This window comes from Schistocerca americana, chromosome 1, assembly GCF_021461395.2.
Source record: "Schistocerca americana isolate TAMUIC-IGC-003095 chromosome 1, iqSchAmer2.1, whole genome shotgun sequence".
NCBI lineage: Eukaryota > Metazoa > Arthropoda > Insecta > Orthoptera > Acrididae > Schistocerca > Schistocerca americana.
The window spans coordinates 1,034,390,963-1,034,403,052 of record NC_060119.1 but is presented as its reverse complement, the minus strand read 5'-3'; the positions used below and the strand labels follow the sequence as shown (position 1 = coordinate 1,034,403,052).

The 12,090-nt window shown below is 37.6% G+C and overlaps 1 long non-coding RNA gene across 1 annotated transcript in view; it reads right to left on the bottom strand.

Moving 5' to 3' along the window:
- Positions 1–6,058, bottom strand: part of LOC124597470 — a 39,337-nt gene extending 33,279 nt beyond the window's left edge. Inside the window, exon 1 of the long non-coding RNA XR_006978540.1 lies at positions 5,974–6,058. This is a non-coding gene — a long non-coding RNA (uncharacterized LOC124597470). The remainder of the gene's footprint in view (positions 1–5,973) is intronic.
- Positions 6,059–12,090: the final 6,032 nt, after the last annotated feature.

Below are 12,090 nucleotides of genomic sequence, written 5' to 3'. Positions count from 1 at the left end.
TGGTGTGTCCGCTGTGCCGTGTGTGTGATCATTGCTTGTACAGCCCTCTCGCAGTGTCCGGAGCAAGTATGGTGGGTCTGACACACCGGTGTCAATGTGTTCTTTTTTCCATTTCCAGGAGTGTATTTTCTAGTTAATTTTTTCTATTACTTGTTAGTATCTTTTGTTATAATGTAAAATCAATAATTGTTTCATAACTTAAATTCTATTGTTGATGTATAAACAAATATAAATTCTGTACTAATTGTAAACATTTGGAGGAACAACAAATAGTATTCTTAAAGTATCTATTTGGCTCTATTTGAAAACATGTTAGCAAAGCCAGCCCTTAATCAATTCTAAAGCAATTAACTGTTATGTCAAAAGTATTGTTTGCATAGCAATATTTATTAATTTCATGGTTTAAACAAATAATTCAGCTTAATGCTTCTAGTGGGAGAAACTGTTAAAAAGAAGGAAGTTTTCGATGTATTCAGTTGACTTAATGAGTTAAGTTTTAATTGTAATTTCTGTAAATTCAACATTGGACAATGTGTAGTTTCAGTACCTATTATTGTGAGGATATATAAGGGTCCAGTTTTTGGTCATGAGACAGTCAGTGTATGGCTGAGTTTCAGACGAGAAACCTGTGTTGGTTAGATTAACAACAATGCATCAACTTAACTGTGAAATAAGTGTAACACAATTAGGCCATGAGTTAAAACAATGACAAAGTCTGTTTCTATATGTACCTTTTTATTCTTCAAGACATATGAACTATGTGGTTAGCCTTTTACTGCTCATAGATATTCAACAGTAAACTATTGTAGCAGAATGTGGATGGTCGCCTGAAACCTATTAATGAGACTTACTGAAAGTTAAACAATAGTGCACTGGCCATATAACAATGTATTATTGGGGAGGTTGTGAACAGTTTATTTTTTTTTTATTTACGCGTCAAGTTCCATAGGACCAAATTGAGGAGCAATCTCCAAGGTCATGGAACGTGTCAGAAATTACGACATAAAAGTAATAACAGATAAAAATTAATGTTCATGAACCTGAAAAAAGTCAGCCCATAGGTTTAAGTAAGCGCTATCAGCAGTACAATAAGAATTAGCTTAATTTTTAAATGAACTCCTTGACAGAACAGAAGGAGTGACCCATGAGGTAACTCTTCAGTTTCGATTTGAAAGCCCATGGATTACTGCTACGATTTTTGAATTCGAGTGGCAGCTTATTGAAAATGGATGCAGCAGCATACTGCACACCTTTTTGCAAAAGCGTTAAGGAAGTCTGAACCAAATGCAGGTTTGATTTCTGCCGAGTATTAACCGAGTGAAAGCTGCTTATTCTTGGGAATAAACTAATATTGGTAACAAGAAATGACAATGAGGAATATACATATTGAGAGGCCAATGTCAAAATAACCAGACTCGTGAACAGAGGTCGACAAGATGTTCATGAACTCACACCGCTTATTGCCTGAACTGCCCGTTTCTGAGCCAAAAATATCATTGTAGAATGGGAAGAGTTCCCCCAAAATATAATACAATACAACATAAGTGAATGAAAATAAGCAAAGTAGACTAATTTTCGTGTCAAAGTATCACTCACTTTTGATACAGTTTGAATATAAAAATGGCAGTATTAAGTCTTTGAACAAGATCCTGAATGTGGGCTTTCCACAACAGCTTACTTTCTATCTGAACACCAAGAAATTTGAACTGTTCAGTTTCACTGATCATATGCCCGTTCTGTGAAATTAAAACGTCAGGTTTTGTTGAATTGTGTGTTAGAAACTGTAAAAACTGAATCTTACTGTGATTTAATGTTCGTTTATTTTCTACAAGTCATGAACTGAGGTCATTTACTGCACTATTTGAAACCGAGTCAATGTTGCACACAACATCCTTTACTACCAAGCTAGTGTCATCAGCAAACAGAAATATTATAGAGTTATCCGTAATACTAGAGGGCATATCATTTATATAAATAAGGAACAGGAGCGGCCCCAACACTGATCCCTGCCCCCCCCCCCCCCCCCACCCCCATTTGACAGTACCCCACTCAGATCCCACGTCACAGCCATTGTCAACATTGTGAATAAAGATCTCTTGCTTGCTGTTGCTAAAGTAACAGGTGAACCAATTGTGAGCTACTCCCCGTATTCTGTAATGGTCCAACTTCTGGAGCAATATTTTGTGATCAATACAATCAAATTCATGTTATTCAGACAGGGTTCGTTAATGCTTTGGTTCCCTATTCAACATATAATCATCAGCTAAACTTATAATAATGCTACTAATTTCGCTCTACATTGAACTATCACCTTTAATCTCCACATAAATCACTCCATCTAACTCATCGCAGAGCAAAGCTTCATCAATATCATCATTGTCATCAGGAAAATCTCTGAAATTTATCACAAAATGCATCAGTAAGTACATCATTTTCTTTTACACAGACATCGTCATTAGCATCCATATCACCAGCTACTTCAGCAATCCTGACAGTACCATCATTAATAGCATCATCATTATCAGAACTCAAATCATTATTCATAGCATTGTCATTTAAGCACCTCCCTGCTTGAAACTTCCTGGCAGATTAAAACTGTGTGCCCGACCGAGACTCGAACTCAGGACCTTTGCCTTTCGCTGGCAAGTGCTCTACCATCTGAGCTACTGAAGCACGACTCACGCCCCGTACTCACAGCTTTACTTCTGCCAGTATCTCGTCTCCTACCTTCCAAACTTTACAGAAGCTCTTCTGCGAACCTTGCAGAACTAGCACTCCTGAAAGAAAGGATACTGCGGAGACATGGCTTAGCCACAGCCTGGGGGATGTTTCCAGAATGAGATTTTCACTCTGCAGTGGAGTGTGCGCTGATATGAAACTTCCTGGCAGATTAAAACTGTGTGCCTGACCGAGACTCGAACTCGGAACCTTTGCCTTTCGCGGGCAAGTGCTCAACCATCTGAGCTACCAAAGCACGACTCACGCCCAGTACTCACAGCTTTACTTCTGCCAGTATCTCGTCTCCTACCTTCCAAACAGAGTGAAAATCTCATTCTGGAAACATCCCCCAGGCTGTGGCTAAGCCTGTCTTCGCAGTATCCTTTCTTTCAGGAGTGCTAGTTCTGCAAGGTTCGCAGAAGAGCTTCTGTAAAGTTTGGAAGGTAGGAGACAACATACTGGCAAAAGTAAAGCTGTGAGTACCGGATGTGAGTCGTGCTTCGGTAGCTCATATGGTAGAGTACTTGCCCGCAAAAGGCAAAGGTCCCGAGTTCGAGTCTCGGTCGGGCACACAGTTTTAATCTGCCAGGAAATTTCATATCAGCGCACACTCTGCTGCAGAGTGAAAATCTCATTCTGGAAACATTCCCCAGGCTGTGGCTAAGCCATGTCTCCGCAGTATCCTTTCTTTCAGGAGTGCTAGTTCTGCAAGGTTCGCAGGAGAGCTTCTGTATAGTTTGGAAGGTAGGAGACGAGGTACTGGCAGAAGTAAAGCTGTGAGTACCGGGTGTGAGTCGTGCTTCGGTAGCTCAGATGGAAGAGCACTTGCCCGTGATAGGCAAAATTCCCGAGCTCGAGTCTCGGTCAGGCACACAGTTTTAATCTGCCAGGAAGTTTCATATCAGCGCACACTCCGCTGCAGAGTGAAAATCTCATTCTGGACCTCCCTGCTTACTCTTCACTCTCCCCAAGCACATGACTCTTTGCCTCTACTCACCAACAGATCCACTCAGCATTTGTGCATCAGAAAATTTATTCTTTAATCTCACACTGCCAACTCATCATAATTCACATTATTATTAACATTAATGACTACTTCATTTCTGTTTCTTGATTCGCCAAACAAATTTGTCACAATATCACTAGTAATATATATATTTTAGGTTTCCTCTTGCTATTCTCTTCTTGTTTCATAACTTCTAGAATATCCCCCCAGAATTCTCTACTAAATTCTATGCTATTCACTTCATGTAGTTTACTGGTGGCTCCACTCTGGTTTGTCCTAAAATTATTGTTTGCCTGATTATGCTATCTACCATTTCTTGCCTCAGATCGACAGGCCACCTGTGAGTCAAAACTTGGTTTCTCTGACTTCCTCTATTTTCAAAGTTCCTATTGCCATAGTTCCTATGATTACCATTTCCCCTTTGCCTGTTTCTTTGTTCATCACCTCTCTCTTAATCCCTGCACCTATCATTGCAGTGATTATCCCTCCTCTTACTATTATATTTATCTTGATAATTGTTTCTATCATCCCTCCTCTTATCTCTATCTGCATGATCATGATTGGAAAAATCCCATTCCTAAGAAAATGATTTTCCCCCTGTCTCTCCCTGTGTTTATCATTTTTCTCCCAAGCCATATCTAGTTTATCTACATATCTTAAAAAGTCTTCTACTGAATAATCTGAGCCATACACCAGTCCCCACTGAGCTTTATGGCTAATCACATTATAAGGGTGTCAGTTTGAATGTTTTAAACTGTTCGGCACAAAAGGTTTCCATTCTGTAATTACCATCTTTAAAACAAGATCCATTTAAAAACTCTGACTTAATTCTACATTGCTTAGTTTCTACCCAAATTTGCTGACGAATTATCTTTCAAATGCTACAAAACTCATATCTGGATTATTTATGTAGTTTTCCCACGACAGTTTCTCACCATATAAAAACGTTTTTACAAATTTTATTTTCAAGTTATATGTTATATGGGTGGAAAAATTGTCTTTGCATTGACTCGTCTATGTTGCCCATGATATGCCTCACCATCCAAAAACTTTTTTACAAATTTGATTTTCAAGTTATCTGACATGTAGGTGGAAAAATCGTCTTTGCATTGAGAGATGGAATCTACCAGATGGATTTTATTATCACTTGGAAAATTTTTGATACTAATATTACTCCAGATACTATTATTGTAAAAATACTCTCTCCAACTCACCTACTTTAGATTTTATTTTTTTAACGCTGGTAACACGTGCATCAATGCAACTTTTAACGTTGGGAAGATTGTCATTAAAAATTTTAGTTATTTCTAGTACCAAAATTTTTATCATTACTTTCAGTTTCATGAACTAGGGATTTTTCTAACCTTTTTGTCCTAAGCTCCACTCCCACGATCCTGTTACTGATTTTGTGACATTCATTTCTGAAAACTTCTTTTAAACTAACCTTATTATTCTCAAACAATGGAAAATCCAGGATGGACTGTGAAAAGGAAAGTTGGTAGTGTGGGCTCAGTTGCTTGAGAGACTGCAGTCATGTGTGTGAATTGTGTCTGTGTGTGTGTGTGTGTGTGTGTGTGTGTGTGTGTGTGTTTGATGTCTAATTGCGATGAAGGCCTCACTGCTCGAAAGCTATTATTTGTGACAGTCTTTTTGTTGTGCCTATCTGCGGCTCAGCATCTCCACTATATGTTGAGTAGCAACTTTCCTTTCCACAATATTGTTACATATTATTCTCAAGCTTTTCTGTTTGTTTTTTTTTTTCTAATATTCACCTAACTTTGATTTTAGTTTTAGTTAAGTCTTTTTTGACTACCGTCATAACTTCTCCTTGCTTCTTCACATAATTTTCTAGCTTATCACAACTTTCCTTGAATTGTTTACTCAGTTATTCTGATATATCTTCTATTAAACTTGCTAATCTCTCAAACAAACAATTGCTACTACTACTGTCCATGACTTCTCTCTCATCAAAGCCAAGTAAAGATGTACAGACACAACTCACTCCATGACCAACTGCTCCTTCTTAGACTTTACACTACTGTGACTCTACTCATTATTCTGCTCATCTTCCTCCTCCTCCCTCCTCCTTTCATCAACATTTTCTACACTTACATCTCCCATACTTCCCAAATATTTAAGTAATCAGAAATCTATAAAATTTTAAAAAAGTAAAATTGCAACAAAAAGTTCTTCACACAACGTACACTCACTATCACTTTGAAGAAAAGTAGGAACAGTTGTTAAAATACCTTACTGCAGATGATGATGTAGCTGCTGGCTCAGTTGTATGATGTTGTAGTTTGCTGCACTCATGGTTGAATTTGTGCATCATATTTTTGTCCAAATAGTTTTTCTTCTTTGTTAATTGTCTCCATTGTCCAAATTTTGTTTCAAATATAGATTGTCCAAAACATTTCATCAAAATATACGTGAAATTTCAAAACTATGTTAGCACTCCAGTCAAAAATTTACATTGATTCCAGCTCCTCTGCCAGATGAGAAGTTTCCCCATAAAAAGTTCTTCAGGTGGAACAAAATATTTAACCTGTTTATAAACTAAAGTTCTGGTTTAACAAACACCAACCAAGTGTGCCACATGTAGTTTTGAATTACTGTCATGTTTATTTCATAATACAGCTGTACAAATTTGGCACAGTGTGTGCCTTTTCGAATCGATTACACGTTTACTAAACCGATCTGCACAGGTGTTGCATTGATACTACAAGTTAAATTAGGTACACAATGGGTGTTCCACATGGGCATTACATATATTCTTCTACATTGACATGATTATTAAAAAATAAAATTAAAGAATTCCATGAATTTTGATTGATAACAGTATATTAAATAACAATGAATAAATCATAAAGTACAATGACATTACATATCATATGAATTTAGATACAGAGTAGTGTCATTCACAGTGGAAATAGATGCATTAATATAATAATACATATTACATTTCAGTGAATAATTCATAAAATATAGAACATAAATTCTTCCTAGAATGTTTCCTACCTTTAATAAAAATGTGCTTCATATTAGTGAAACAATCTGTTCAAAATTGGGTCTGGAAGATAGGATATGTTTTTTAATTGTATAGCTATACAGGTATTGTAACGGAATTCTGTTCTTTGTTTTTTGAACCACATTAGTTTTAAACCCTGTATCATCAGTAATGATTATAACTGAATTTCACTGATTTTAATTACTTTCAAAGCAGCTCTGTTTTAACCCTCAAGTGAGTGTGCCTGTGTATAAAGTACTCTAGTCAGAAATATAATTTTGTGCAGTTTCACTGTCGCTGTATAACTGCAAGCTGGTAGCTATACCTTCATTATTGCTTCAGTTAATACATTCTGTATATGTGCACAAAATGCACCACATGCCCACTAATTTTATAAAAAATGGCTCACCCAGTTGAGGTTTAAATGCGTTGTTAACAACAATGATGGTAACAGAATTATAGCAACAATAAGAGAATAGAATGTTTTTAAACATTCCTATCAATTACAGTGTCTACTTGAGGTATAATGAATACCTTGTGTAGCTTTATTTCATGATCACAGTCCCAAAGTATAGTACAAGTGATATTGCCCATATCTGGCTATGTTTAGGGTTGTTGTTGATGTGCTGTTATCTTTTCAATTAAATAATGTGAATGAGAAATTGCTTGTTACAAACGTTAAAGAGACAGCAAGGTCCTAGCTGTTACAGTTCAGTATGTTATGAAAAGGACAGATTGCTAATCAGCATAAAGATGACACTTTGAGCATGATGAAAAGACTGTTAAAAATAAGCTTTTAGCCCAAGCCTTCTACAGGAAAGAGAAATGCACATACATTCACACACACAAGCACACCTCACATACACATGACAACTACCTCTGGCCACTCCAGCAGATAGTCTGGATGGAATGGCTGGAGGTAGCAGTAATGTGTGTGAGGTGCACGTGCTTGTGTGATTACTCAGTGTATCATCTTTATGTCGAATAACAATTTATACTTTGCATAATATTGTTGACATTCCAACATGGAATTTCCATTGTTAGAAATACTAGATGTTTACATCTTTCAAAAATTTAAGTGTTAAGACGTATTTTCTGAAACTATTTGTGTGGAGTATAGTATTATACTGAACTCAAATGTGGATAATATGTGGTACAGAAATTTTTGAAGACTTGTCTATAAAGAATGCTGGGGATTAGATGCATAGAGCAGGTAAATGATGAAAAGGCACTGAATCAGACTGGAGAGAAAAGAAATTTATGGCATAATTTTATTACAGGAAGAGACAAATTGAGAAGACACATCCTGTGACTTCAGGTAATAGTTAATTTGGAAAGAACTGTAAGTGGCAAAAATCCTAGATGGATGCCAAGGCTTAACTGCAGCAATTATGTTCGGATGAATGTAGTTGTAGAACTTAAGTAGAGATGAATAGAGCTGTTTGGGTTAGTGGAGCTTGGAGATCTGCATAAAACCAGTTTTCCAGATCATATTATTATATCCAAAATTTCATATAAGTGACTGTAGCATTAACTGATGCTGAAATTTGTAAATCACTTTTGTTCCTCCACATATTTGGACAAAAGTATAAAACTGCATGCTTGTGTCCATGTACTGTATATGATTACATCAGTCTCTTGGACTAATTTTACTCTTACATCTGTAAAACACACCCCATCATTGTTTCTACAGAGTATTTTTGTTTTCAGTTTTATGTTCATTCTGAAATTTAGCTTACAAATTTTAATACTATTTTTTGTTTTCTTTCAATAGACTCTGTTAATATCATAGTATTTTCTAATATTTGTGTCATTCACAAACCTCTCAAATTGAATAAACATCAAATTAAATAAGTAAAATTCCATTCTTAAGGTGTATGGTGAAAGAGAGAACACTGAGAATGTCACAAAGGCTAAAATATTTGGACTTGATGAATGTGATGTGGATCATAGACATTGTCAACAGACATTGTCTACTGGACGAACATATCGCTGCGGGGCTCTTTCAGCAGCCAAACAGGAGCCTCAAATAGCTCCTGTAAAACTTGCTGTTGCTGGTTTTGATCTTCACTGTGTAATGAAGGGGAAGACAATTGATAGTGCAGGTGCTCTTTTGACTCCTGCAAGTTCTAAGCATTATTACCCAGTATCAGCAGGTGAGATCACATCCACAGTTTGTTACATACTTTTCTATTTTTGGCACTTACTGCTCATGTATTTCCTCCCCTGTAATAATTGCTTACATGTCAAAATATTTCTGTAATGACTAAAAGTATTTTTTTCAAGCTGCAAATATTGTATTCAGTTTGTTCAGGTTTTTCCATTCTCCTCACAAATGAATGTGAATGTACAGGCAAAGCTGAAAACTCTGCAAGGTTAGTTACCAAACAGATTAAAAAAAGTCTACAAAATTAAACTGCTATCAAATAAAGCTATCATATATTTTTGGTTACCACACAGTAGATAACATAAACAATTATATACCCTGCTATCCTTCCCCCTCTCCACCCCATCCTCCTCCATACTCACACCCAGTTGCCTCTCCCATCACTCACTGCTGCAGCTGCTCACAGTGTGGCTTCAGATGTCAGAGGCTGCAGTCACGTGTGTGTGAGTTGCATTTGCTTCAGGTGTGTGTGTGTGTGTGTCATCAGTTTTTGACAAAGCCCTTGTTGGCCAAAAGCTTATTTTGTGACAGCCTTTTTGTTGTGCCTATCTGCGACTCAGCACCTCCACCATATGGAGAGCAGGAACTATCATTTTCATGACAGTGAAAAAATAATATAAACTTATACAAAGTCTAGCTTTTGTAACAAGAGGATTATCATCTGAAAAAAGAAGGGAGTCAATGGAAGCAGTATTACTTGAAGATTCAAATTGTGCACTTCACAATTACTCAGACAGATCTTTGCCTTTTACTACCAATACCCTATCATGTCAGGTTATGAGACACATCCAGATAGCTCAAGTGATATCACACTGTGTGTGAATGGCACAGGTTCCAGCTTAGCTTCCAATCTGGAACATACACAGCTATCCAATAAAAAAGCAACACCAGAAAGGATGTTTGTCGTTTCTGGCACAGAGCACCCTATCTTTGATTCTGACCTCTTTGAACTCTTTTTGTTCTATGTCTCTTGGCACACAACTTGTTTACTTCCATGTTTGTTCTTCTTGCCTCAGTGTCTAATAAAATCATTTATGGTATTTAAATCCAGCCTTCTGTGACAACCCACAGTGTTTAGGACGGGTGGTAGGGACAGAGCATTGAGTGACATTATACTGAGTGCACTATCCGTAAATTACCTCGAGCAATTAAACAGAGAACTGACTCGTGGAGATAACATCTTGGACCTACTGATAACAAACAGACCCGAACTTTTCGACTCTGTAAGTGCAGAACAGGGAATCAGTCAGAATCAGGGAATCAGTAGTACTATAAGTCCATTGCAACATTCCTGAATATGGAAGTTAATAGGAATATAAAAAAAGGGAGGAAGGTTTATCTGTTTAGCAAGAGTAATAGAAGGCAGATTTCAGACTACCTAACAGATCAAAACGAAAATTTCTGTTCCGACACTGACAATGTTGAGTGTTTATGGAAAAAGTTCAAGGCAATCGTAAAATGCGTTTTAGACAGGTACGTGTCGAGTAAAACTGTGAGGGACGGGAAAAACCCACCGTGGTTCAACAACAAAGTTAGGAAACTACTGCGAAAGCAAAGAGAGCTTCACTCCAAGTTTAAATGCAGCCAAAACCTCTCAGACAAACAGAAGCTAAACGATGTCAAAGTTAGCGTAAGGAGGGCTATGCGTGAAGCGTTCAGTGAATTCTAAAGTAAAATTCTATGTACCGACTTGACAGAAAATCCTAGGAAGTTCTGGTCTTACGTTAAATCAGTAAGTGGCTCAAAACAGCATATCCAGACACTCCGGGATGATGATGGCATTGAAACAGAGGATGACACACATAAAGCTGAAATACTAAACACCTTTTTCCAAAGCTGTTTCACAGAGGAAGACTGCACTGCAGTTCCTTCTCTAAATCCTCACACAAATGAAAAAATGGCTGACATCGAAATAAGTGTCCAAGGAATAGAAAAGCAACTGGAATCACTCCTCACACAAATGAAAAAATGGCTGACATCGAAATAAGTGTCCAAGGAATAGAAAAGCAACTGGAATCACTCAATAGAGGAAAGTCCACTGGACCTGACGGGACACCGATTCTACACAAAGTACGCGAAAGAACTTGCCCCCCTTCTAACAGCCGTGCACCGCAAGTCTCTAGAGGAACGGAAGGTTCCAAATGATTGGAAAAGAGCACAGGTAGTCCCAGTCTTCAAGAAGGGTCGTCAAGCAGATGCGCAAAACTATAGACCTATATCTTTGACGTCGATCTGTTGTAGAATTTTAGAACATGTTTTTTGCTCACGTATCATGTCGTTTTTGGAAACCCAGAATCTACTCTGTAGGAATCAACATGGATTCCAGAAACAGCGATCGTGTGAGACCCAACTCGCTTTATTTGTTCATGAGACCCAGAAAATATTAGATACAGGCTCCCACGTGGATTCTATTTTCCTTGACATCCAGAAGGCGTTTGATACAGTTCCACACTGTCGCCTGATAAACAGAGTAAGAGCCTTCAGAATATCAGACCAGCTGTGTGGCTGGATTGAAGAGTTTTTAGCAAACAGAACACAGCATGTTGTTACCAATGGAGAGACGTCTACAGACGTTAAGGTAACCTCTGACGTGCCACAGGAGAGTGTTATGGGACCATTGCTTTTCACAATATATATAAATGACCTAGTAGATAGTGTTGGAATTCCATGCAGCTTTTCGCGGATGATGCTGTAGTATACAGAGAAGTTGCAGCATTACAAAATTGTAGCAAAATGCAGGAAGATCTGCAGTGGATAGGCACTTTGTGCAGGGAGTGGCAACTGACCCTTAACATAGATAAATGCAATGTATTGCAAATACATAGAAAGAAGGATCCTTTATTGTATGATTATATGATAGTGGAACAAACACTGGTAGCAGTTACTTCTGTAAAATATCTGGGAGTATGCATGCGGAATGATTTGAAGTGGAATGATCACATAAAATTAATTGTTGGTAAGGTGGGTACCAGGTTGAGATTCATTGGGAGAGTCCTTAGAAAATGTAGTCCATCAACAAAGGAGGTGGCTTACAAACCACTCGTTCGACCTATACTTGAGTATTGCTCATCAGTGTGGGATCCATACCAGATTGGGTTGACGGAGGAGATAGAGTAGATCCAAAGAAGAGCGGCGCATTTCGCCACAGGGTTATTTGGTAACCGTGATAGCGTTATGGAGATGTTTAGCAAA